Below are 26,967 nucleotides of genomic sequence, written 5' to 3' on the forward strand. Positions count from 1 at the left end.
TCTATTTGTGTTTTTATTTCATTTCATTTTGTATTACTGCATTTTTTGAGGAAGAGACAAAAATTTAGGTTTTCAGGTGGTTAGATTTTGGCATTTATTTAGCAGTTTATTTATTGAGCACTTACTTAGTAATGAACTTTTAACATTTCATTCATTTCTAATTTTATTTTTATTCTTCCATAGATTATTCTTTACCATGTAATTGTTTATAATTTTTAACTATTTTGGAAAAAATTTCATATATATATTCCCATTTTGGTGTATTTACAAATGTAAGATATTATGGATATGTATTTTTTTCTGAGTGAAGATTTAGCCTTAATACATGGCTATGTAGCTAATGATTTTAAATTGTAATGTTTTTAAATCTTAAATCTTATCTTTTAATTCTTTTTTAACAAAGCATTAAAATTATTTTGTTCATAGGTCTGTGTGTGATGGAATTTTTTAGTTTCAAATATAGTTATTTCATTGTTTATTTTTAATTTTCAGATTTAGCCTCTTTGGTTCAAGGCCAAATATTAATATTTCTAATATTCATGTGCTTTATTTATTATTTATTTTATTTATGGAAACTTTATTTGCAGTTATTTTTATGTATTTATCTTAAGTGTATGTATTTTTTAATTGTATTTACTGGTCAAAGTAAGATATGCATATAATATAAAATTTTCCATCTTTACCACTTCATGTGTACACTTCAGTGGTAATAAATATATTTATATTCTTTTTTCCCTCAATTTCCCCTTCCCCTTAGCCTTCCTAGACTCATAACAATCATTCTACTCTCTAGCTTCTTGCGGTCCACTTTTTTAGCTCTGACATATGAGTGAGACTATACAATATTTGTCTTTCTATGCTTGGCTTAATTCTCTTAGCATAGTGGCCTTCAATTTCATCCATTTTGTTGCAAATGATAGAATTTTATTGTTCATGACTAAATAACATTCCATTGTCTTTATGTACTACATTTTCTTCATTCATCCATTGATGGACACTTTGATTGATTCCCTAACTTGGTTATTGTGAATAGTGCTGTAGTAAACATGGGAGTGCAGCTATCTCTTTGATATATTGATTTCTTTTCTTTTGATTATATACTCACTAGTGGAATTGCTGGATTATATGGTAGTTCTATTCTCAGTTTTTTGAGGAACATTTATACTGTTCTCCATGGTGGTGGTACTAAAATACATTCTCACCAACAGTGTAAGATGGTTTCCCTTTCTCCACATCCTAACCCACATCAGTTACTGTCTGTGTTTTTGATACAGTACATTTTAAGTCAAGCAACGTGATACTACATTGTGGTTCTGATTTACATTTCTCTGATGATTAGTGATGTTGAATGTTTTTTCATATGCTTATATTAGGTATTAGTATGTCTTCTTTTGAAAAAAATAGCCTATTAAGAACTTTAGCCCATTTTTAAGTTGGATTATTTGGGTGCTTTTGCTCTTGTTTTTTGTGGGTTTTTTTTTTTTTGCTATTGAATTGTTTGAGCTCTTTATATATTCTGGTTACTAAGCCCTTGTCAGATAGATAGTTTGCAAATATTTTCTTTCACTTTGTAGGCTCTTTCTTCACTTTCTTGGTTGTTTCCTTTTCTGTGCATAAGCTTTTTAGAATCCTATTTTTTTTTTAAATTTTTGCTTTGATTGTGCTTTTGAAGTCTTACACACAAAACAACTTTTCCCAGACCAAAGACCTACCACACTTCCCCTGTGTTTTCTTCTAGTAGTTTCATAGTTTAAGGTCTTAGATTTAAGTCTTTAATCCATTTTGATTTAATTTTTGTGTATAATGAGGAACAGGGGCCTAGTTTTATTCTTTTGCACATAGTCATCCAGTTTTTCCCTATACCGTTTATTGAAGGGGCTGAGTTTTCCCTATTATATGTTCTTGGTGTCTTTGTCACAGAAGAGTTGGCTGTAAATGCATAGATTTTTATTTGAGTCCTCTATTCCATCCCATTGGTCTGTGTGTCTGATGACAGTACCATTTGATTTCTATAGATTTGTAGTAAATTTTGATGTTAGTTGGTTTGATGCTTCCAGCTTTGTTCCTTTTTCTCAAGGATATTTTGGCTCTCTGGAGTTTTTTGTAATTCCAGATAAATTTTAGAACTTCATTAATAATTTCTGTGAAGAATATTATTATTTTGATAGGTAATGTATTAAATCTGTACAATTGTTTTGGGTTGTTTTGTCATTTTAACAATATTAACTTTGTTCCATTCTATGAGCATGAAATATCTTTTCTTTTTGTGATTTTTAATTTATTTCATCAGCATTTTATAGCTTTTTTTGTATAGATCTTTTTTTTGTTAGATGTATTTGAAATATTTGATTTTGGTAGCTATTGTGAATGGGATTACTCTCTTGATTTCCTTTCAGATTGTCTGTAGTTGCCACATGTAAATGCTACTGATTTGTGTAGATTGATTTTTTTATCTTGCAACTTTACCGAATTTGTTCATCATTTGTAAAAATTTTTAGTGGAGTCTTTAGGTTTCTGAAGTATAAGATCATGTCACCTGAAAACAAAGAGATAATTTGAATTTTTCCTTTCCAATTTGGATGCCCTTTATTTTTTTCTCATACCTAATTGCACTGGCCAGGGCTTCCAGTACTATATATTAAATAAAAGTGGTAAAAGTGGCATCCTTGCTTTGTTTCAGACTTTACAGGAAAGACTTTCAATTTTGCCCCATTCATTATGATGCTAGTAGTATGTTTGTCCTATATGATATTTATTATTTTGAGTTATTTTTCATCTGTAACTATTTTGGTGAGGGTTTTTGTCATATAAAGGGATGTTGAATTGTATCAATTGCTTTTTTGGCAACTATTGAAATAAGTATATAGTTTTGTTTTTGATTCTGTTAATATCATGTATTATGTTTATCGATTTGCATATGTTAAAACATTTCTGCATCCCTGGGATGAATCCCACTTGATCTTGGTGTATTATCGTTTTAATGCATCACTGAATTCAATTTGCTAGTATTTTCACACTGCTGTAAAGAATACCTGAGATGGGGTTCTTTATAATAAAATAAGGTTTAATTAACTCACAGTTTCCCATGGCTGGGGAGCCTCTGGAAACTTATAATTATGGCAGGAGGGAAAGCAAGGCACATCTTATATGGTGGCAGAAGAAAGAGAGAGCTAGGGAGGAAGTGCAACACTTTTAAACCATCAAATCTCATGAGAACTCATTATCACAAGAACAGCATGGAAAAAAATCTGCCCCTCATGATCGAATCACCTCCCATCAGGTCCTTCCCTAAGCACATGGGGATTACAATTCGAGATGAGATTGGGTGAGGACACAGAGCCAAACAGTATTAGTGATATCGGCCTGTAGTTTTCTATTTTGTTGTGTGTTCCTTTGTGGTGTTGTTATCATGGTAATTCTGGGCTCATAGAATGAGGTTAAAAGTTATTCCCTCCTCTTCAATATCTTTGAAGAGTTTGAGTAGCATTGGTATTAGTTTATCTTCGTATGGTTGGTAGAATTCAGCAATAAAACCATCAAGTCTGAGCTTTCTTTTCTTTTTTTTTTTTTTTTTTTTTTTTTTTTTGAGACTCTTTAGTCTTAATCTCTTACTCATTTTTGGCTTGTTGAGATTTTCAATTTTTTCATAGTTCTATCTTGGTAGGTTTTATGTATCTAGGAATATATCCATTTCTTTTAGGTTTTCCAATTTGTTAGTGTATAGTTGTTCACAATAGTCTCTAATGGTTGTTTGTATTTCTGAAGTCTCAGTTATTATGCTTTGTTTTTTACTTTATTTACTTAGGTTTTCTCTCTTTTTTCATAGTCCAGCTAAAGATTTGTCAATTCTATCTCTTCAAAGAACCAACTTTCCATTTCTTGAATCTTCTGTATTATGTTTCTAGTCTTCATTTCCTTTATTTCTGCTCTGATCTTTATTATATCTTTCCTTCTATTAATTTTGATTTGGTTTGTTTTTGCTTTTCTAGTTCCTTGAGGTGTTATTGTTAGCTTGCTTATTTTTACTTTTTGATATAGGCATTTATTGCTATAAACTTCCCTGTCAGTTCTGCTTTTGCCATATCTCCTAGATTTTATTATGTTGTATATCCATTTTCCTTTGTTTCAAGATATTTCTAAAAATTCCTTCTATTCATCTCTGGATTAGATAAATTTTAGTATTAGTACAGTGTTAGCCTCTAAGTGTTAATGTTCTTTATTTTATTTAAAATATTAATATGAGCTCTAATCTCCAAATCTTTGAAGCTTTGGTACTATGTTTATGGCAACATGTACATGTGTCTTAGTCCATTTTGTGCAGCTATAACAGAATACCACAGACTGGTAAATTCATAGTGAACACAGATTTACTGCTTTATGGCTCTGGAGGATGGAGCATCTAAGATTAAGCTACCAGCATCTGTCAAGGGACTTCTTACTGTGTCATGCCATGGCAGAAGGGCAAGGATGGGGTGGAGAAAGAGAGAAAAGATGGAACTGAAATATTCATCTATAAAGAACTCACTCTTTAATTAACAGCATTAATCCATTTATGAGGGTAGAACTTTCATGGACCTCTGAAAGGTTCTACTTCTTAATACTGTTACAATGGAAACTAAACTTCAACATGAATTTGAGAGGAGACAAACATTCAAACCACAGCAATGTGTTGCTGTTCTTGTCTTTTCTTTTTCCTCTTGAAATGATAATGGTAATGGAGATAATAAAATGGAGAAAATTATCTAAAATATATTATAGAAAATTACTCTTCTGATATTATTCTAATTTTTCCCAAAGAGAAAAAATATATTTTCATGTAATATTTTAGTATTTTATTCAGCATCTGGGGGATTGTAAGTTATTAATCATGTGGCAAAATCAAAAGTACATTATTATAATTCTTCAATAGGAGATATCAGACTGAGAAGTTTTTGTGTATCTGTTGTTTATTAGCTTTTTTTATAACTTGTTTCTTTGGTGATGTGGAGTCATGTATAAATTTTAACACTCAGTGGGATTGTATTAGGAGGTGGAGCTCTTGGATACTGACTAGGTCATGATGAGATGAACAGTCATTAATTAGGTAAGTGCCTTTATAAAGGAGGTAACAGAGAGCATCCTCATCCCTTCTCTCATATGAGGTTACAGCAAAAAGACAAACACCTATAAACATGAAGAGGGCCCTCAACAGACTGAATCTGCTGGCATCTTGATCTTAATCTTCTCAGGTTCCAAAATTATAACAAAGAAGTGTTTGTTGTTTAAGCCACGCAGTCTCTGGTATTTTGTTATTGATGTCTGAATGGACTAAGACAGGAAGGTTGTCTAATCACCTTTTTCTCTTCAGTACATATCTTAATGGTAGTGAAGAAGTCATTTGTCTGATGAGAACACATGAATACATAGAGGGGAACAGCACACACTGGGACCTTCCAGAGGGTTGAGATGAGGAGGAGGGAGAGGATCAGCAAAAATAACTATGGGCTTAATGCTTAATAGCTGGGTGATGAAATAATCTGTGTGACAAGCCTGCATGTCACAAATTTACCTATGTAAAAAATCTACACTTATATCCCTGAACTTAAAATAAAATTAAAAAAAAATAAGTAGTGATATGGGCTAGGCATGGTGGTCCACATCTGTAATCCCAGCCCTTGGGGAGGCCAAGGTGCAGATTGGTTTAGCTCATGAGATCGAGGCCAGCGTGGGCAATATGTGGAGACCCCATCTCTACTGAAAAAAAAGTCACTTGTCCAGTCCATATTTTATTCCTACATTTAGTTCTTTGAATTTATTTGACTTCCTGATAAAATTTTAATTCCACTTGTTCCTCCTCCTCTTCCTCCTCCTCCTCCTCCTCCTCCTTCTTCTTCTTCTCTCTTCTTCTATTTTATCAGGTTTTATTTTATTAGGTTTTAGGAAGTTCTAATTGTGGTGTCACATGGATTATAGTCTTTTGGTATTCTTATGTTTTATATTTTAAACACTGTATATTGGTCCATTTTATGAAAGTGCTGTAATTATTTTTTATAATTTTGACTGTCATAAACTATATGTAATATAAAATTTATCTCCTCAATCAATTTTAAGTGTACAGTTCAGTAGTGTTAAGTATCATTCATGTGGTTTTGCAACCTATCTCCAGAACTATTTTCATCTTAAAAAAGAAATATCCCATACCTATTAAATATCAACTCACCAATCCCCTCTCCCCTCAGCCCCTGGCAACCAGCACTCTACTTTCTGTCTTATAATTAATCTTCAAACAATCTACTATTGCTGAACATTTTGCAAACTTAATTTGACATTTGTTTCCACTAAACAAAGAGTGCCAGAAGGGTAGGATTTGATCTCTTGCATCCTTCATCCCAGAAACATATATCTCAACACATAATTTTGAAATGAATGCCTTTTGCTAAAAGAGACTTACTTATGTTTGTTTCTTCTTAGGTTTTTTTTTTTTTTTTTTCAACTTTTATTTTAAGTTCAGGGGTACATTGCAGGATGTGTAGGTTTGTTACATGGGTAAACCTGTGTCGTGTTGATTTGCGGCACAGATCATCCCATCAACTACATGTCAAGCCCAGCATCCATTAGCTATTCTTTTTCACAAACTCCCTCATCCCAACCCCTACCCTCTGAAAGCCCCCAGTGTCTGTTGTTTCCCATCATGTGCTCATGTGTTCTCATTGTTCAGATCCCACTTGTAAGTAAGAAAATGCAGTATTTGGTTTTCTGTTCCTGTGTAAGTTTGCAGAGCATAATGGCTTGCAACTCCATTCATGTTCCTGCAATGCATGATCTCTTTCTTTTTTATGGCTGCATAGTATTCCATGGTTTATATGTAACACATTTTCTTTATCCACTCTGACACTGATGGGCATTTGGGTAGGTTTCATGTCTTTGCTATTGTGAATAGTGCTGCGAGAACATACAAATGCATGTATCTTTATAATAGAATGATTTATTTTCCTTTGAGTATATACCAGTAATGGAATTGCTGGGTCAAATGGTATTTCTGCCTCTAGGTCTTTGAGGAATTGCCACACAGTCTTTCACAATGGTTAAACTAAGTTACACTTCCAGCAACAGTGTAAAAGTGATTTTTTTTCTTCATAACCTCACTGGCATCAGTTGCTTTCTGACTATTTTTTTTTTTTTTTTTTAGATGGAGCCTCGCTCTGTCACCAGGCTGGTGTGCAGTGGTGTGATCTCAGCTCACTGCAACCTCTGCCTCCTGTGTTCAAGCAATTCTCCTGCCTCAGCCTCCTAAATAGCTGAGACTACAGGTGCATGCCACCATGCCCAGCTAATTTTTGTATTTTTAGTAGAGATGGGGTTTCACCATGGCCTTGATCCCTTGACTTTGTGATCTGCCTGCCTCGGCCTCCCAAAGTGCTGGGATTACAGGCATGAGCCACTGCACCTGGCATTTTTTCACTTTTTAATTGCTATTCTGACTGGTGTGAGATGGCATCTCATTGTGGTATTGGTTTACATTTCTCTAGTGATCAGTGATGTTGAGCCTTTTTTCATGTTTAATGGCCACATGTATGTCTTATTGTGAGAAATATCTGTTCATGTTCTTTGCCCACTTTTTAATAGTGTTGTTTGTTTTTTTCTTGCAAAATTTTTAAAAATTCTTTGTAGATGCTGAAAATGTTAGACCCTTGTCAGATGGATAGATTGCAAACATTTCTTCCCATTCTGTAAGTTTTCTGTTCATTCTGATGACTGTGTGTGTGTGTGTGCAGAAGCTCTTTAATTAGATCCCATTTGTCCATTTTCGCTTTGATCACAATTGGTTTTGGTGTCTTTATTATTAAATCTTTTCCCATGCCTATGTCCTTAATTATATTGCACCAATTATCTTCTAGGCTTTTTATAGTTTTGAGCTTTACATTTAAGTCTTTAATGCAGCTTGAGTTGATTTTTGCATAGGGTGGAAGAAAGGGGTCCAGTTTCAATTTTCTGCATACAGCAAGCCAGTTTTCCCAGAACTATTTATTTATTTATTTATTTATTTATTTATTTATTTATTTGAGATGGAGTCTTGCTTTTTTGCCCAGGCTGGAGTGAAGTGTCACAATCTCAGCTCACTGAAACCTCTGCCTCTTGGGTTCAAGCAATTCCCCTGCTTCAGCCTCATGAAGCTGGGATTACAGGCACACACCACCATGCCTGGCTAACGTTTTTTGTATTTTTAGTAGAGATGGGGTTTCACCATGATGGCCAGGCAGAACTATTTATTAAATAGGGAATCCTTTCCCCCATTGCATGTCTTTTTTTGTTAGGTTTGTCAAAGATCAGATGGTTATAGGCGTGCCATCTTATTTCTGGGTTCTCTATTCTGTTTTCTTGGCTTATGTTCTTGTACCAGTGTCATGCTATTTTGGTTGCTGTAGTCTTGTAGCATAGTTTGAAGTTGGGTAGTGTGATGCCTTCAGCTTTGTCCTTTTTGTTTGTTTTTGTTTTGTTTTTGCTTAGAATTGTCTTTTTTTCCATATACATTTTAAAATAGTTTTCTATTTCGAATTCTGTGAAGAATATCAATGATAGTTTAATAGAATAGCATTGAATCTATAAGTGGCTTTGGGCAGTATGGCTATTTTCATTGATTCTTTCTATGCATGAGCGTAGAATGATTTTCCATCTGTTTGTGTCATCTCAAATTTCTTTAAGGAGTGGCTTGTAGTTCTTTTGGAAGAGGTCCTTTACTTCCCTTGTTAGCTGTATTTCTAAGTATTTTATTCTTTTTGTGGCAATTGTGAATGTGAGTTCATTCATGATATCTCTTCTTGCCTGTTGTTGAAAACAAGTAAAATCTGTAAGAACCATTCAGTCGAAGAGCTGTCAAAAGCTAGTTGGCCATACTTTTTTTTAAACTACATATACTTGCAAAGGAAACATTATAAAATGCATAACATTTATTTAGACACATGAAAATGGAAGAGTTGATTTATAATAAGCACCTTATTTTATACATATGTAATACAAAATACATTACTTACAGAATACACACACGTTCACCTCCAAGTCTGCTTAATTGTATTTCTTGATTCATAATGCCTTTCATTTTAGCAGATTAACAGTTTTTGAAATTTTAAAAAAGTATTCCATTGAAAACTGATCATATTTTATAAAAATTAAAAAATATATAGAATATTAAGATTGTTCACTGCCCGATAGTGTGACAGTCAACTGCAATTGTAATTAAAAAGTCATGGTTATACTTTTGTTTTAACTAGATATTGAATACTAATCTTCACATATATTGTATTCTACTAAACATTTTTATACTCATAATTTGGGAATCTTATAAAAAGTATTATAATAAAACTTAAAATATTCTTTCACAATTGGGAATGAATACTAAGTGGATAAATTGGTATTGAGGCAGGATGGGGAATAAAGAGAGGTTGCTGTCCTGGTAGAATTGCCCTGGATTTATGTCTCCCACGTGGCAATGTGTAATAAGACTTTCTCTTAAAAATACTATTTTGGCACTAATTCCTTAAATCTCATTTATACAACAGGGAAAAATGGATGAACATAGAATAAGGATAAATGACAGCTATTGTGATAATCAGCTGGGAAAGAAAAAACAAATTAAACCTAATTTTCTAACACTGTCTAATTGCAATTATGTTTTTAAAAAGGTGCTTAACTATATCAACATATTCTAATTAGACTAAAAAATGGAGGAGGGAATTAATGACAGAGAATAAATGTATAGAATTTCTAGCTCTTAACTTTGATCATGTATAAGAATCACCTGTAGGTTTTCTCTCTCTGTCTCTTGGTCTTGCTCTCTGTCTGCAAAAGAAGAGTGAAGAAGAGTAACTTAGACCCCAGGGATGATGTTATTGTTCTTATAAAAAATCAATTTATTAAAATCTCTGGAAAATAAACTTGGAAGTTCATGTACAAAACCACATGCAAAGGAGTTACTTGTATATTTTTCTCTAACATGTAAGTTGATGCCTATTGAGAAAACGATATTTTTCTATTCGTGCAGGGAGTTTATGTTTCATATTTCAACTCAATCAATTGTAATTAAATTGAGACTAATTAAAATGGGAAATCAAAAACAAGTGAATTGACAAGGTGAATCAGTCCCATAAGATTAGGAAGAAATTTAAAATTGAAAGTAATTTTCTCAGGCAGAGAGAAAATTATCACCATTATAGGTCAATTACCTAAGGCATTCTTGAGTACTTTTATTACAAGAAATAATGAACATAGGGCTCCACATTGTTAAGATTACAAAAAGAAAAAAAAATGTCCAAGAAATTAATTTTAACATTTTGTTCCTATAATTATGAATATAGTACATATTTATTAAACAATAATCTACCCTTAGAGATGTGCCTAAGGCATCTGCAATTGTGGCAGAATTAAAGAGCTGGTGTTATGAGTTATTTGTAATAGAAAAACATAATTTTAATTTATAGATATTTAGATATGTCTTCATCAATCATTTTTAAGTAAATATAGAGGCATGTTTCTTTGTTTTCCACTGACCTTAAGACTAAAAACAGGGGTCCTGGTTTGTGGTTCTCTACCATGTTGAAAAATTACATGTGATTATTTTAAGTGAAAAAAATAGTAAGCGGAGCTATATAAATTTGCCGATTTTATAAATTGAAATCGATCAAATATTACCTATTTTATTTAATTTAACCTATACTATCACATTCAATTTGTCTAATCTCCCCCAAACGATAACAGGGGCCCAGAAGAGATTCAAATTTTTTCTGAGGTTGACAGTAATTCAATAACAGGATGGAAATAGAAGCAGGACATTTTGACTTCTATTAAAATACTCTGGCTTATTCTACAAAATATCAAGTAAAAACTTGTTTATAACTCATATACTGGAGTGAACACCTATGAGTTTGTGTGCATAAAAAATATGCTGAGAATTTTTAGACAGCTAGTCTATTTCTATGTCAGGATACATTTTTCTTAAGCCTAAGGATATAAATTCAGGTGGGGCCACATGCCTCCTTTTTTTTGTTGTTTTGTTTTGTTTTTTCAGAGTTTTGCTCTGTCCCCAGGCTAGAGTGCGGTGGCACAATCTTGGCTCACTGCAACCTCTGCCTCCCAGGTTGAAGTGATTCTCCTGCTTCAACCTCCCAAGTAGCTACAACTACAGGCGCCTAATTTTTTGTATTTTTGGTAGAGACGGGGTTTCGTCCCATTGGCTGGGATGGTCTGGATCTCTTGACCTCGTGATCCACCCACCTCCTGCCTCCCGAAGTGCTGGGATTACAGGTTTGAACCACCACGCCCGGCCACATATGCCTCCTTCTAATCAAGATATTGAAAGAAAAGGCAACTACAGGACTGGGCATGGTGGCTCACGCCTTTGTAATACAAGCACTTTGAGAGGCCGAGGTGGGTGGATCAGCTGAGGTCAGGAGTTCAAGACCAGCCTGGCCAACATGGCAAAACCCTGTCTCTACTAAAAATTCAAAAAAATAGCCGGGCATGGTGGTGGGCACCTGTAGTTTCAGCTACTTGGGAGGCTGAGGCGGGAGAATCGCCTGAATTCAGGAAGCAGAGGTTGCAATGAGCCGAGATTGCACCACTGCACTCCAGCCTGGGTGACAGATCGAGACTCCTTCTTGAAAAAAACGAAAAAACAAGGCAACTCCTGAGGATTTCAAGTCCCATGCCTGGATCCTACTTGTCACAGTCCTAGCCAAGACTTCGATTGTGACTTTGTCCTGGGTTAGTGCAAGGCCTCCTAACTTTAGCGGCCCTCGCCAGCCTCTTTCAGGAGCAGCTTCAGCAAAATGTCTAGAATGAACATTTGATCACCCTGCCCCTAACACCTACACACACTCCCTTTTAAAAATGTGCCATGCCTGGCTAACACAGTGAAACCCCGTCTCTACCAAAAAAAAAAAAATACAAAAAACTACCCGGGCGAGGTGGCGGGCCCCTGCAGTCCCAGCTACTCGGGAGGCTGAGGCAGGAGAATGGCGTGAACCCGGGAGGCAGAGCTTGCAGTGAGCTGAGATCCGGCCACTGCACTCCAGCCTGGGTGACAGAGCGAGACTCCATCTCAAAAAAAAAAAAAGTGCCATGACATTCCTGTGCTGTTAGAAATAATTTTAAATTTGCTATCATGGCTTTCAAAGCCTCATTATCTTTTCGTACATTTTCTCAGATTTCTAATTTTTCATTTCCGGATGCTTCCTGCTACTGTTCAGTAGACACCACACAGAGTACAACAGATACAGCTACACTGAACTTCTTTTTAGTTTTTCAAAATGTGTATTGCTCTCTCTCCTATTCCATTGTCTGCACAATTATTCCTATTTACTTTGTACAATGTGCTTATTGCGTCCTGCCCAGAATATTTGGAGCATTCAGTTGTCTGCTAAAATGGCGCTTATTTCTCAGATAGCTTCTGTGACTCCTCAGTGAAATCCATGGGCTGTGTTTTCTATTGCTCCTTTAACAAATTACCACATATTTGGTGGCTTAAAACAATGTATGATCTTACAGTTTTGTAGATCAGAAATATGACTCATTTCTAACTTGGCTAAAATCAAGGTGTCAATAGAGATGTGTTCCTTTCTCAAGGCTGTAGGATAGAATTCATTTCCTTGGCTTTCTCAGCTTCCGGGTGCTTCCCTCATTCCTTGGCTGGTGGCCCCATTTCATCTTCAAAACCAGCAATGGATGTGGCATTTACTTCTCACCATGGATGATTCAGACTGACTCTCCTGCCCCTCTCTTTCATTTATGAGAACCAGTTTGATTACATTGGACCCACCAGAATAATGAAGGATAATTTTTCTGTTTATAGATCAGCTCGTTAGCAAAATTATTTTCATCTGCAAACTTATTTTCCCTTTGTCATATGAGATAACATATTCCTCAGTTTCAGGAATGAGAACATGGATACTTTGTCCACTATAGGCTGCTAACAACACTGCACCTTCATGACTGTTTACATCTAGGGTATCAGAATCCCCTCCCAATCACTATAAGCCAATTTAATAAGAATTAGCCCATTTTATTTATCATTTTAGCCTTGTTCTTAGTACATTGTGTCTTATATAATGTAAAATCACACTTAATAATTAAACACACATTGTAATTAAAAAGCTGAGAAATACTGGGAATATTCCAGGAAGACATTGAGTGCCTGCAACTGTGACTAAGAGACATATTATTATTTCCTAGAGAATTTTAGATTCTAGAGCTTATTCCTGGCTTCCTTATTTTATACTAGGGCGAACTTCTTTGTTATCATTATTTTGCCTTTATCCAAATTATTTTATCCAAAACCACATTGCTTTGAAATATGTTTCTTCTTTTCACTCTTCTGACTTGCTTCTGGTTTTGATTCCCCTTTGCCTTCCATTTTTTGTTCATTTATTGTGTTTCAATGGAGTAGGATCTGAGAGCAAAGAGTGACAAGACTAAGTGCTCAGAGCAGGTAAAGGATAAGTACAGCAGGAAGGAAAGACACATTGGGGGCCTCTGATTACTGTTCTATATTCACGTACAGTTTTTGCTGGGAGTCTACAGGTCCCCCCGTCCACAGATTCAACCAACTATGGATTGGAAGTATTTTTTAAAAACACAATAAAAATTATGACACAATAATACAAAGATAATAATACTTAAAAATACAGTGTAACTGTTTATATGGCATTTACATTGAATTACATATTATAAATAATCTTGAGATGATTTGAAGTATACCGGAGGATGAGCAATGGTTATATGCAAATGCTGTGCCATTTTATGTCAGGAATTTGAGTTTCCATGGATTTGGATTATCACTTGGGTTCTGTAACCAATCCCGTGTATGTGAAAGGATGACTATATTCTACTTGTGATTTAATTATTTTCAGATTTGTATTGGTATCTCATTTCACTATAGAAATTTTTGATGAAATTTTTTTAAAGGCATATATGTATCTACATTTTTTCTTTAAGGTCATCGTGTTGTGCCCAGTATTTTTTTTTAATTTTATTATTTGTTTAATTTAAATTCGTACTTATCACTATCATATCCATTACCAAAGTAGAAATTATTTCCAGAAGATGACAATGATGAATTTAGATTCATGCAGTTCATATATAATCTGAACAGAACTGTATCCACAAATTTACCAAGACAATGGCAACTGTATTCACATCTCTCGTATGATTTTAGTCGCTTCTTTTAGGCCATCAAATTTGTCACACATGGTTAATTTAGCTTTAACTTCACCACAAAATAGTATTAGTGGAATAAACATGGTATAATGTATTTTAAGCTCCTCACGCCACAGGGAGGACATGATATAATGTATTTTAAGCTCCTCATGCCTTACTTATACTGACTAACACATTAATAATGTTCATTCATTTTATTCGATTTATACGAATGCTCTTGTGGCCACAGAAAGGCTGAGGAAGAAATCTGATATGTTTGATACACGTTATCTGTACTTGCTGAGATTCTACTACATGATATTGCAAATTTAGATATACAAATCAATGTCATATAGTGCCCATTAATAAATAATTATTTAAACTTCAAGAAATATATAAGGCACATCATATAAACAATAGAACACAACTTTTTATGATACTGAACTTTGTGAAATTCTAATTTTATGGGATATCACCTTTCACTTACTCAATTAATACATTTATTTCCCCCCCCCATTATATATAGTCATCGTGACCAAAGACACTATATATTAGGCAGTTAAATTTTCCCAAGGAATTTACCTCATTTCTTACACTAGCTCAGTCAACAGTGCTATTACTGATATTTTGAAACTAAATAAACCATAGTTTATTTATATTATACTATTAAAGGTCATACATTAGTAAGTGTCTGATTTTGGATATAAACCTAGAAATATTTTATTTCATAAATAGTAATTAAAATAATTAAGCCATAGAGAGGGTTTCTAGATATCAAGACTTTTTTAGAATTGCAGCTTTTTAAGTAACACTCCTCTTTAAAAAACAAAAACAAAACCTATTCGTGTTTTAAGTTTTGCAATAAATGACATGTAAGTTTTGCAATAACTGACATTATATATCAAAACACATAGATTTTATCAACAATGTTTGAATTTCCTTTTTTCTGAAATTAAGGTTTTTTTTGTTTGTTTTGTTTTGTTTTTGAGACAGAGTCTCACTTTGTCACCCAGGCTGGAGGGCAGTGGTGTGATCTCAGCTCCTCCCCTGACCTCCACCCCTTCAAGCAATTCTCCTTTCTCAGCCTCCTGAGTAGCTGGGATTACAGGTGTCCGCCACTATGCCCAGATAATTTTTGTATTTTTAGTAGAGACGGGGTATCATCTTGTTGGTCAGGCTGGTCTCGAACTCCTGACCTCAGGTGATCCACCTGCCTCGGCCTCCCAAAGTGCTGGGATTACAGGCATGAGTCACCGCACCCGGCCGAGATTCTTAACGTAATATGTGTGTGTGTGTGAAAGATAGTGAGGGAGGTTGTTGGGAGAGGGTTTTGTGTGCTTGTATATTCTTGCCCTGCATCCATTTTCTGTTTTGGTAATAGCTACTTTCTTTCAAAAAACCATCCCTCTTCATGCTCATATATATAGTCCAAATGGGACTGAAGCCCTGCTCATCCTTGCTACGGAGGTGGGCTCATGGCCTTGCACTGGTCTGTTTATTTTACAACCTAGCCATGGTACTTGGTTTTGGGATGGGTCTGGGACGACACTTAATCCAGTGAGAATGAGTTGCATGAAATTTAATTACATTTGGGTAAAAGTATTTTTTTTTATTGGGATTGTAAGATGCATAGATTTGAGTTGTGAGACCACATAGATAGTGCCTAAGAGTGAACACTACATGGAAGTAGAGGAGGAAAATCAAACACTGTTTGAGACTTTGGGTCCAGGCATTTTTGAACGTAACTAACTTGCTTTTATATTTTCATGTCTCAGTAAATTTGTTTGCTTAAGCCATATAATCTGATTTGTCAGAAACTGTTTTATTCTATTGCAGATTTGTTTATTGTGTTGCAATCTCTAACTAGCTTAATCGTACAGAAATATATTACAGATTATTAAGTTTTAGAATTTATGGAATAGAGAAGCAAAAAACTTTGAGTCTCCCCATCAGGAAAAGTGACTGTGCTATATCATTGTCCAACTTGCAACCTCCATGGTGATGGGAACTGTGTACTAGAAACTCCACTGTGGCATCCCCAGAAAAAAACATATGTTACTACTGCTCTACTCGAAAAGAGATGGCCTCTTCCCAGATGAATGTTATCTCACATTGCTCAGTTTTGCATTTATATCTTGTGTGTCTACTCTGAGGATCTTAGCTTTGAGAAAATATTGGAAATGTTTTTCTTTCCTTTCCAGACTCTATGGCACAAAGAGGCACTACAGAAAATCCTAGAGTTTATTCTGAGTGAAGTAATACGCAATTGGCAAAACTGGCAACTGAAAGGATCCTGAATCAGAAGGTAGTGTGACCATCAACATTTCTCCAACTTACCTTATTAGCTCAATGTGACACTCTGAGAATTATCATATTTCAATTCTACATTGGTGCAGAAAATCTTAGCATGTTGTTACCTGATTTTCAGTAACTTATGAAACTTACGACATTTTTCTTTTTTGAGACAGTTTTGGTCTTTTTGCCCAGGCTGGAGTGCAATAGTGGGGTCTTGGCTCACTGCAACTTCCGCCTCTGGGGATCAAGCGATTATCCTGCCTCAGCCTGCCGAGTAGCTGGGATTACAGGCGCCCAACACCACACTTGGCTAGCTTTTGTATTTTTAGTAGAAACTGGGTTTCACTATGTTGGCCAGGCTGGTCTCGAACTCCTGGTTTCAAGTGATCCACAGGCCTCGGCCTCTCAAAGTGCTGAGATTACAGGCTTGAGCCACCGCGCCCAGAGCCAAAGCTTATGACATTTTTATAACTCATCAGGGACATCTCAAGACATAATCAACTAAAATACTATCCACTGGTGGCCAAGCACAGTGGCTCATGCTCATAATCCCAGCACTTTGAAAGAAAAAAGAGTGTGGATTGCTTGATGACAGGAGTTTGAGATCAGCCTGGTCAACATGGAGAAACCACTTCTCTACTAAATATACCAAAATTAACCAGCAGTGGTGGTGCACACCTGTAGTCCCAGCTACTTGGGAGGCTGAGGCACAAGAATGTCTTGACCCCAAGAGGCAGAGGTTGCAGTGAGTTAAGATTGCACCACTGCTTTACAGCCTGAGCAATACAGCAAGACTCTGTCTTAAGAAAATATCTATTGGCTTACCTAAGAATGTAGAATAACTAGTGGCTTTATGTTTCTTAAGATAAACTCTGGAAGAGCCATTCTAGCCTTCAGTTCATTTCTTTCCATTCCTCAGAATACAAGTGCCCAAACAATCCATAATTACCCAGTGTAGACTTAGGCAGGGTTTGTGTGCCTTTCTCAACCACACACAAATTCTCAAAGGAATAAAGCATGTGGTATCTCTATTAAATATTACAAAGTGTCAAAATTACAGAGTATAACTATGTAATTTGTGAAACATATGCTCTGTTTCTATGTTTTCATTAAAATTATAAAATCAGAATTTCTCATTATGGTATGAAATATAAACACTCACTTGGAAAAAGTTGCTAGCACAATCTGGATAGGAGCTGCTGTGGTTTTCTTGGTTAGAGGATGTATTAGTTTGTTTTCGTGCTGCTGACAGAGACATGCCCAAGACTGGACAATTTACAAAAGAAAGAAGTTTAATGGACTTACAGTTCTACGTGGCTGAGAAGGCCTCACAATCATGGCAGAAGGTGAAAGGCACATCTCATGTGGCAACAGACAAGAGAAAAGAGAGCTTATGCGGGGGAACTCCCATTTTTACAACCATCAGACCTTGTGAGACTTATTCACTATCATGAGACCAGCACAGGAAAGATTTGCTGCCATGTTTCAATTACCTCCCGCTGGGTTCCTCCCATAACACATGGGAATTTCAGTTGAGATTTGGGTGGGGACACAGCCAAATTATAAAATTCCACTCCTGGCCCCTCCTAAATCTCATTTCCTCACATTTCAAAATCATTCATGCCTTCCCAACATTCCCCCAAAGTCTTAACACATTTCAGCATTAACTCAAAAGTCCATAGTCCATAATCTCATCTCAGACAAGGCAAGAACCTTCCACCTATAAGCCTGTGAAATCAAAGGCAAGTTATTTGCTTCCTAGACACAATGGGGGTACAGAAGTTGGGTAACTACAGCCATTCCAAATGTGAGAAATTGTCCAAAACAAAGGGCTGCAGTCCCCATGCAGGTCTGAAATCCAGCTGGACTGTCAAATCTTAAAGTTGCAAAATGATCTCCTTTGACTCCATATCTCACATCCAGGTCATGCTGATGCAAGTGGTGGGCTCCCACAGCCTTGGGAAGCTCTGCCTCTTTGGCTTTGTGGGGTATGACTTCCCTCCTGGCTGCTCTTATGGGGTGGTGCTGAGTGTGTGCAACTTTTCCACATGCACAGTGCAAGCTGTCAGTGGATCTATAATTCTGGGGTCTAGAGGATGGTGGCCCTCTTCTCACAGATCCACTAGGTAGTGCCCCAGTAGGGACTCTGTGTGGGGACTCTGACCCCTCCTTTCCCTTCTTCACTGACCTAGCAGAAGTTCTCCATGAGGGCCCTGCCCCTGCAGCAAACTTCTGCCTGGATATCAATGCATTTCCAAACATCCTCTGAAATCTAGGTGGAGGTTCCCAAACCTCAATTCTTGACTTCTGTGCACCTGTAGGCTCAACAGCTTATGGAAGCTGCCAAGGCTTGGGGCATGCACAATTTGAATCCATGGCCCTAACTGTACCTTGGCCCCTTTTCGTCATGGCTGGAGTGTTTGGGATGCAGCACACCAAATCCCTAGGGTGCACATAGCATGGGGACCCTGGACCCAACCCACAAATCAATTTTTTCCTCCTAGGCCTCCAGGCCTGTGATGGGAGTGTCTACCATGAAGACCTCTGACATGCCTTGGAGACATTTTCTCCAGTGTCTTGGGGATTAACATTCAGCTCCTCGTTACTTATGCAAATTTCTGTAGCTGGCTTGAGTTTCTCCTCAGAAAATGTAATTTTCTCTTCTATTGCATTATCAGGCTACAAATTGTTCAAACCTCTATGCTCTGATTCCCTTATAAAACTGAATGCCTTTAACATCTACCAAATCATCTCTTTAATGCTTTGTTGATGGAAGTTTGTTCTGTGAGATACCCTAAATCATCTCTCTCAAGTGCAAAGTTCCACAAATCTCTAGGGCAGAGGCAAAATGCCACCAGTCTCTTTGCTACACCATAACAAGAGTCACTTTTGCTCCAGTTCCCAACGAGTTCCTCATCTCCATCTGAGACCACCTCAATCTGGATTTCGTTGTCCATATTATTATCAGAATTTGAGGCAAAGTCATTCAACAAGTCTCTAAGAAGTTCCAAACTTTCCCACATTTTCCTGTCTTCTTCTGAGCCCTCCAAACTATTCCAACCTCTTCCTGTTACCCAGTTCCAAAGTCACTTCCATATTTTTTGGTATCTTCTCAACAACACCCCGCTCTACTGGTACCAGTTTACTATATTAGCCTGTTTTCATACTGCTGATAAAAACATACCTGAGACTGGGAAGAAAAAGAGGTTTAATGGACTTACAGTTCCACATGTCTGTGGAAGCCTCACAATCATGGTGGAAGGCAAGGACAAGAAAGTCATGTCTTACTTGGCAGGCAAAGACAGAGAGAACTTGTGCAGGAAAACTCCTATTTTTAAAACCATGAGATCTCATGAGACTTACTCACTATCACTGGAATGGCATGGGAAAAACTTGCTCCTGTGTTTCAATTACCTCCCACCAGGTTCCTTGCACAACACATGGCAATTCAAAATGAGATTTGGATGGGGATATATTCAAGCTATATCAGAGGAAAATATGCTTTAACTTAAAGTGATACTTCATGACAACCCATAGAAGCATATTTGTTCCTCCAGCCCTTAAATATTTTAGATCACCACTCTCAAGAAGATAGGGTGTATTTCCTACTTCTGTTTATGTCAATAGCCAGCCATCCCTTCCTCATTATGTTTAATCCATGCTAAAATTCACAGTGTTACTCTAAATTTATTTCTGGCTTAGGGCCTTGTCCTTTTCATTTCCTTTGTCTGGAATGTCTGAGTCCAATTCTACCCATGACTGAGTCCTTCTTGTTACTGAGATTTTAACTCTAACCTCACCTGCTCATCAAAACTTTCCATAACCACCCAAATAGATTTGACCTCTGGCTCCCGGAAACAATTGTCTGGCTTTATTTGTTCTATGTTTATCACTATCTGAAATTAAAGAATTAATGAGCATTTTAATTGTATACTTTTTACTCTGACATCAGCACCCAATCTAGTAAAGCACACAATGTCATCTTTCTTCAAAACTGTGCTAGTGGCTGGATTACAGCACATCCATTAAGAGGAATTTGAATAAATATTTGTAGACTCAGTGATAGAATAATTTTTAAAACCAAAAAATAAAATTTTAGGACAATTTTTGAAGGTTCTGAATGTAGCCATCTAGAGAACTTTTTAAAGGTCTAAATTGTCTTATTATTTCCCTAATATAGATTATACAGACACACTTGTAAAAGCAAGATGCTAAGTTAGCCCTAGATAAATAAATAATGAATATTAAACAATAATAATGACCTGGTTTATGAACATTCCACTTATTCCCCTAATGATGCTTCTGTTATTTAACTGAAATTGAGATTATTAAATTTAATCAGTTGCCACTCCAGACATCCACCATTATGTTATAATTAGGAGCAAAGGACTGATCAGAGAATGTACTCACTTCTTTTAGGAGATTTTCTTGTGAGCATATTTGTTCCCATTTGTGATACTTTAAAAAGGCTAATGCAATTTAAGATAGTGTCTATTTTCTACTTATTAGTCAATATAGTCTTTTTAAAAACTGTATAATGTACAACCTAGTTTTGCCCTCATACCATATATCAAAACACTGTTGTCCTTTTGTATAAAATATACTTCTCCTCCAGATGAATATATATTTCTACCTTCTCCAAAATTATACCCTTATCTGTCTATAAACATATATAGCCAGTTCAACATAATCCATGTCTACTTTTACATTTTTTATAATTATCAATACATCTTAGTAGTTTTTAAATATTCTTCATTGTTTGTTTCATCATAATTTTTGGATTTATCTTTCCTTTAGAATTTATCAATCATAATTTAAGTCGAGATATGTTGATTATTTCTATTTTATTTACAAACATGGCCTTCGAGTTCCCAGAGAAAAGACATATTATAAAAAGATATATTCTTGTGTCCCAAAATCAAGCATTTTTAGACAGTTATTTTAGTTTAAGAAAATATATATATATATTGACTCAAGAAAAATAAACCAAAATGTTTTTACTTCTGAATAACTAGAACAAATGTTTTTGATAAATCTTAGCAGGTTTAGAATGATAAGTGCAGAATAGATTGTGACTTATGATTTTACTGAATACAAATGTTACATAGTAGTCTTATAACGGGTAAATAGAAAAAAATGTTTCTCACAACTTGATTTGTTAACATAATCTGATGATTTAATTAGACTATATTTATACATATACATGTAAATCTTATACAATCATGTACAAAACTTATAGAAACCATCAAATTATTTTTAATAATTGAGTTCGTATTTTATAATATACTTGGATTATTTAATGTAAAAATTGAATATTTTTATTTTTTCATTTAAAGGAAGAATAAGTGAATTAAAATTTAGTTAAATAAAATGTTTAACAAGCTGGATAATTTATAGTAGTGAATGGGTTATACTGATACAGATAACGAATTAGTCACATGCAATTAATTTTTTTTTCTTTTTTTTTTTTTTTTGAGACGAAGTCTCTCTCTGTCGCCCAGGCTGGAGTGCAGTGGCGCGATCTCGGCTCACTGCAAGCTCCGCCTCACAAGTTCACGCCATTCTCCTGCCTCAGCCTCTCAAGTGACTGGGACTACAGGCGCCTGCCACCGCGGGCTAATTTTTGTATTTTTAGTAGAGACGGCGTTTGACCGTGGTCTCTGTCTCCTGACCTCGTGATCCACCCACCTCAGCCTCCCAAAGTGCTGGGATTACAGGCGTGAGCCACCGCGCCCTGCTGCATTTAAAATTTTAATGTTTTTAATTTATTTTACATTAGCTATACACTATATATAATGTTTATTTAATTCACTATAGGCTTGAAGGCATACAAATTTTATATATGCTTAAATAAACAATATATGAGATACTCTGCAGTGATAACATAATGTTGATTTTTTCGTATGTGTCCTGGTTATTTAATCCACTAACAAAACTAAGATAAAATCATAGGTAACTTTATTTCTGTAGTAGTTGAAAAACACAATTAAGCATATATGGAATAAATTTTCTTTTAAAACTGTTGCAACAATTTCTAGCCACTAAAGAGAAGGCTTTTGTTATTTTTATTCATGCTTGTACCGTTCGACATTCATTAATAGCATTTGTTCAAATACGTTTATTACAGAACTCCTCTATTTGAATCCAGGCTCCATGCCAGATATTGGAATACAATAATAGGCAAGGCAGAAGAGTTTGCCTGGTAGCAGGGAGGAAGGTGACCGTCTTTGCATCAGAATAACTGTGTAGTAATGTAGACAGGAAGTAACATGCAAGTATATATTGAAAGAAATCAACATTATCTCTGTGATTGATATATGAAGTAGTCATCTCAATATGATCAATTATGTTTGGAAAGATAAATTCACTCAAAAATATAACAATGGACTTTTAGTCTCAGTTCTCTTATTCTAGTCTTTGTGTAATCTTGAAAGTGGCACAGCCTTTTGTGGTATTTTTCTGAGTTGTAAAATGTGGAAAAAGATTATTCACATCTCAAAATTACTATCAGGATTAAATGAAACAATTTGCATAAGATATTGGTCTGCAGTACAGTATTTCAAATAACTCAAGCACACACATACATATTTGTAATATATATATATATGAAAAAGGCAGATAAAGTCATAATCTCGGTGACAGAAAAATTATGAAAATACTAAATGATCAATTTGTTGGTAGATTAAAATCTGAACACTGAACGTGTTACGGTGCAATATTTGGTTAATCTTTTCCTTAGAATTTGGAATTTAACATTTTTATTCTTCAGCACAGTGAGAATAAATGAGAAAATGAAATCTCAGGGGAACTTCTTTGATTTCCTGCTTCAGATCTTTTCTCTGTGTTAGGGATCTATATTGCATAGTCTTCCTTTGATCTCTATCTGAAAAGGCCACTGAAAACAGGTAGAAACTTTGGTATGAAAAGTGCTATATGGACACATACCAAAGTTTAAAGAAGAGTGTAATAAAGATATTCCAGGTATATTACAACTATGTTGTCCAATTAATATTTTTAAAAAGACTAATAATAGGTCTCCTTGTATATTCATCCTCTCCCATTATACATTGGTATTAGATTTATAATTATATAAGATTTAGCCCAAAGATTAAAGTCAAAAGTAGATATAGAAAGCATCCAATGGAGAATATTAGATACCAATATTTTAAAATACCTTTAACAATGATAAAAAAATGAAATAATCCTATGTAAAATTGATCAAAATTAAAAACACAAATTCCACAGAAAATGATGCAAATATCCAACTGACATATAAAAAGTCTTTATTTAATTAGGGAAAAGCTTATCAAAAATACTACAATATCAATGAATAGTTTGGAAAATCAAACAATGTAATTGTATCCAGTGCCTGTTAAAGCAGGGCACATGGGAGTCCTCGTACGTTACTGGTGAAACTGTAAAATGCTATAGTGTTTAGAAATATTATCCAGAAGCATATTTTTAAATTAAATTAAACGTGCTTATTATATGCTCAAGCAAGTAATATTACTTTTGGAAAATTATTCTGCAGAAATAAATTTAACTGCAAACATAGAATGAACACTCACAAAAAAACAAATGCACCATATTTCGTGATAATTAAAAACTAGAATTCTCACATATAGGGAAATTATTGAAATGTATTATATAACCATATAATGAATTAATATCAGTAAAATATGGGTTAATTTTTTAAAAATAGTTACTACATGCCTCCTGTTTTCAATAAGCCCACTATTTGGGGTCTTGATTGTACAATAATGATTAAAATAAGTGGTTGAACTGTAAGGCTGTACCAATACTGGCTACTGTGAAAGCATGAAATATCTCATTGCCACAGTCATAGGGGGATTCACGTCTACTTTCAGGCTCTGCTCCAGTGACCTCCGCTAGGTGCTCATGAGAAAGAACGAAGCTGGGGGCAGGTAGTGAGATTGGAAAAAGTTGCTTCCACAGAGCTGTACTGGAGAAGGGGAGCAGCTGCTACTGCAGAAAGAAGGAGAAAGTCTTGTTTACGTCATGTTTCTTCCAAGGAGCAAAAGCTTTAAACTGCTGGGACAGGAGCAACAATATTGTTATTCTGAGGGAACAGGATAATTTTTGCTATAGCTGGAGACAAAGGAAAAGAAAAAAGTCCTCTACCCCTGGGAAAGGGAAAAAATATGTATCTGCCAAGAGAATCAGAAGCCTCTTAGTGATATGAAAGTGGCAGAAACCCTGATGAAACCCCACATCTGAGACTTAGTAACACAGGATCTGCCTAAGACTGAGACTAAAACTGGACATCAGAGAAAATTCACCTTCTTCAACCCCCACCAGGTTAGCCAGCACTAATTAACAAACAATAGCAATCTATAGCTGTGGGAGGGAAAAAAGAGCATGGAATGATGTCCTCTAGGTACAAGCACATAATGAAGACCTAAATCTAAGCATAGACCAAGGAAATCCTTTGGAAAACCATAGCCCACATTAAGCACATGGTGACACTGAAGATATTTGAAGGTAATAATGCAAGGAAGACAAAGACAAAATCCCAAACCTGCTCAACTTCTGAGTAGTGGGACAAAATAACTGGGATTCATATGTTAAAGTTGCTAGGAGGGCAACACTCGTAAACACATGAGAAATTTCAGAACAGAGATGGAAAGTATAAGGAAAAGAAAAATTGAAATGTGAAATATAAAAATCATGGCACCATCGCAGTAAAAAATACCACAATTTATCAACATGTAAATCTGCAAAACTAGGAATTATCTTCTATTTTCATCTTTACCAATTTAGATCTCAAATCTGTCCAAGTGTTTCCATTTATATTACCAAAACCTTGGTAACCAGCTACTATTATTTTTTGCCTAAACCAAGAGTCAAGAGACATTTTCTAGAAAGATACATACAATAAATATTTAGGCTTAGTGGATCATTGGATCTTTGTGGCAACTATTTAATTCTGCCATTGGAGTGAAAAAAGCAGTCATATACAATATACAAAAAAGTGAGGATGGCTACTTCTACAGTTTGAATGTGCCCCCCAAAATTCTTAATTTGGAAATTTCATTGCCATTGTAGCAGTTTTAAGAGATGGAGCTTATTGGAGGCTATTAGTTTCTAAGGACCTCATCTTCCTTTTTTCTTTTTTTTTTTTTTTGAGATGGAGTCTCTCTCTGTCGCCCCGGCTGGAGTGTAGTGGCCTGATCTCGGCTCACTGGAAGCTCCGCTTCCCAGGTTCACGCCATTCTCCTGCCTCAGCCTCCCGAGTAGCTGGGACTACAGGTGCCCATCACCATGCCTGGCTAATTTTTTGTATTTTTAGTAGAGACAAGGTTTCACCATATTAGCCAGGATGGTCTCGATCTCCTGACCTCATGATCCGCCCGCCTCAGCCTCCCAAAGTGCTGGGATTACAGGTGTGAGTCAACGAAACCAGCAGACCTCATCTTCCTAAATGGGCAAATGCCATTTTTTCAAAACTGGGTCTGTTGTCTTGGGAGTTCATCGTCTTTTCCTCTCTACTTCATGTACTCTTGCCATCTCTCACTCTCTCTCACCTGTCCATTTTCTGCCCCTCCACTATAGGTTGACCCTTACCATTTGCCAACCCAAAATTGTAAGAAACTCTTGGACTTCCCAGCACCCAAAAGCACTGGCCAAATAAACTTCTGTTATTTATAAATTGCCTACTCTGTAGTGTTCTGTTCTAGCAGCAGAAAACAGACTGAGATGGCTACATTCCAATATAATATTATTTACACAAACAGTCAGTGTGTCAGATTTAAGCTACAGGCCATCACTGATGACCCTTGGTCTAAGCTAAAATATCCTGTAATGTGTACCCTACAGAACTGCAGATCTTTATTTATAAAATATAATTCTGATACTGTCCTTTTCTCATTTGAAATACATCAGTGGTTTTTCATATACACTATAGTGGACAAAATAAAGCTTCTTCAATTTCTACCTATATTTCCAATTTACTATAATTTTGTATATCACTGTATTAAAGAAATTGTCTTTGTACAACTAAATCCAAATGTGGTCTCCATAGGTATTTTGTTTCTCAGAAAAATGCTTCCCACATAATGCACAGCACAACCCATCACACTATTATCATTTGTTTATTTCTCTCTATTTTTATTTTCACCATTCTAAGACAAGGTGCAAGAGTGGAGGGATTAGGACTAACTGTACATCCCTGGCATCTTCAGTTTCAAATACGTGCTCAGTGAACATTTGTTGAATGCATGAGCGCATGAATGAACTGCACAGAATAAGAGATGACAAGTTGAGTGTCAGGACATGCTAGGGACTGACAACTAGATGATAGATCTTCAAATCTCTCACACAAACAAATGTGACTTGGGGTAAAGCTCTCAGAGCTATCATCAGTTTAGAAAACATTTGCTCTATCCTTGTCACATACATTGTTTCACTTTTTTTGAGAAAAAAATACTGGAGTAAACTTCGAAGTGTTACAATGATGCAAGATTTTAAGCATTTGTTTTTTGATCT

General features: G+C 35.6%; 1 long non-coding RNA gene across 1 annotated transcript in view; it reads left to right on the forward strand.

Annotated features, from left to right (window-relative positions):
- The window catches only part of LOC105472985 (uncharacterized), a 148,413-nt gene that overhangs the window by 65,919 nt on the left and 55,527 nt on the right, over positions 1–26,967 (forward strand). Inside the window, exon 2 of the long non-coding RNA XR_011624326.1 lies at positions 16,368–16,471. This is a non-coding gene — a long non-coding RNA (uncharacterized lncRNA). The remainder of the gene's footprint in view (positions 1–16,367; positions 16,472–26,967) is intronic.

This window comes from Macaca nemestrina, chromosome 6, assembly GCF_043159975.1.
Source record: "Macaca nemestrina isolate mMacNem1 chromosome 6, mMacNem.hap1, whole genome shotgun sequence".
Taxonomy (NCBI): domain Eukaryota; kingdom Metazoa; phylum Chordata; class Mammalia; order Primates; family Cercopithecidae; genus Macaca; species Macaca nemestrina.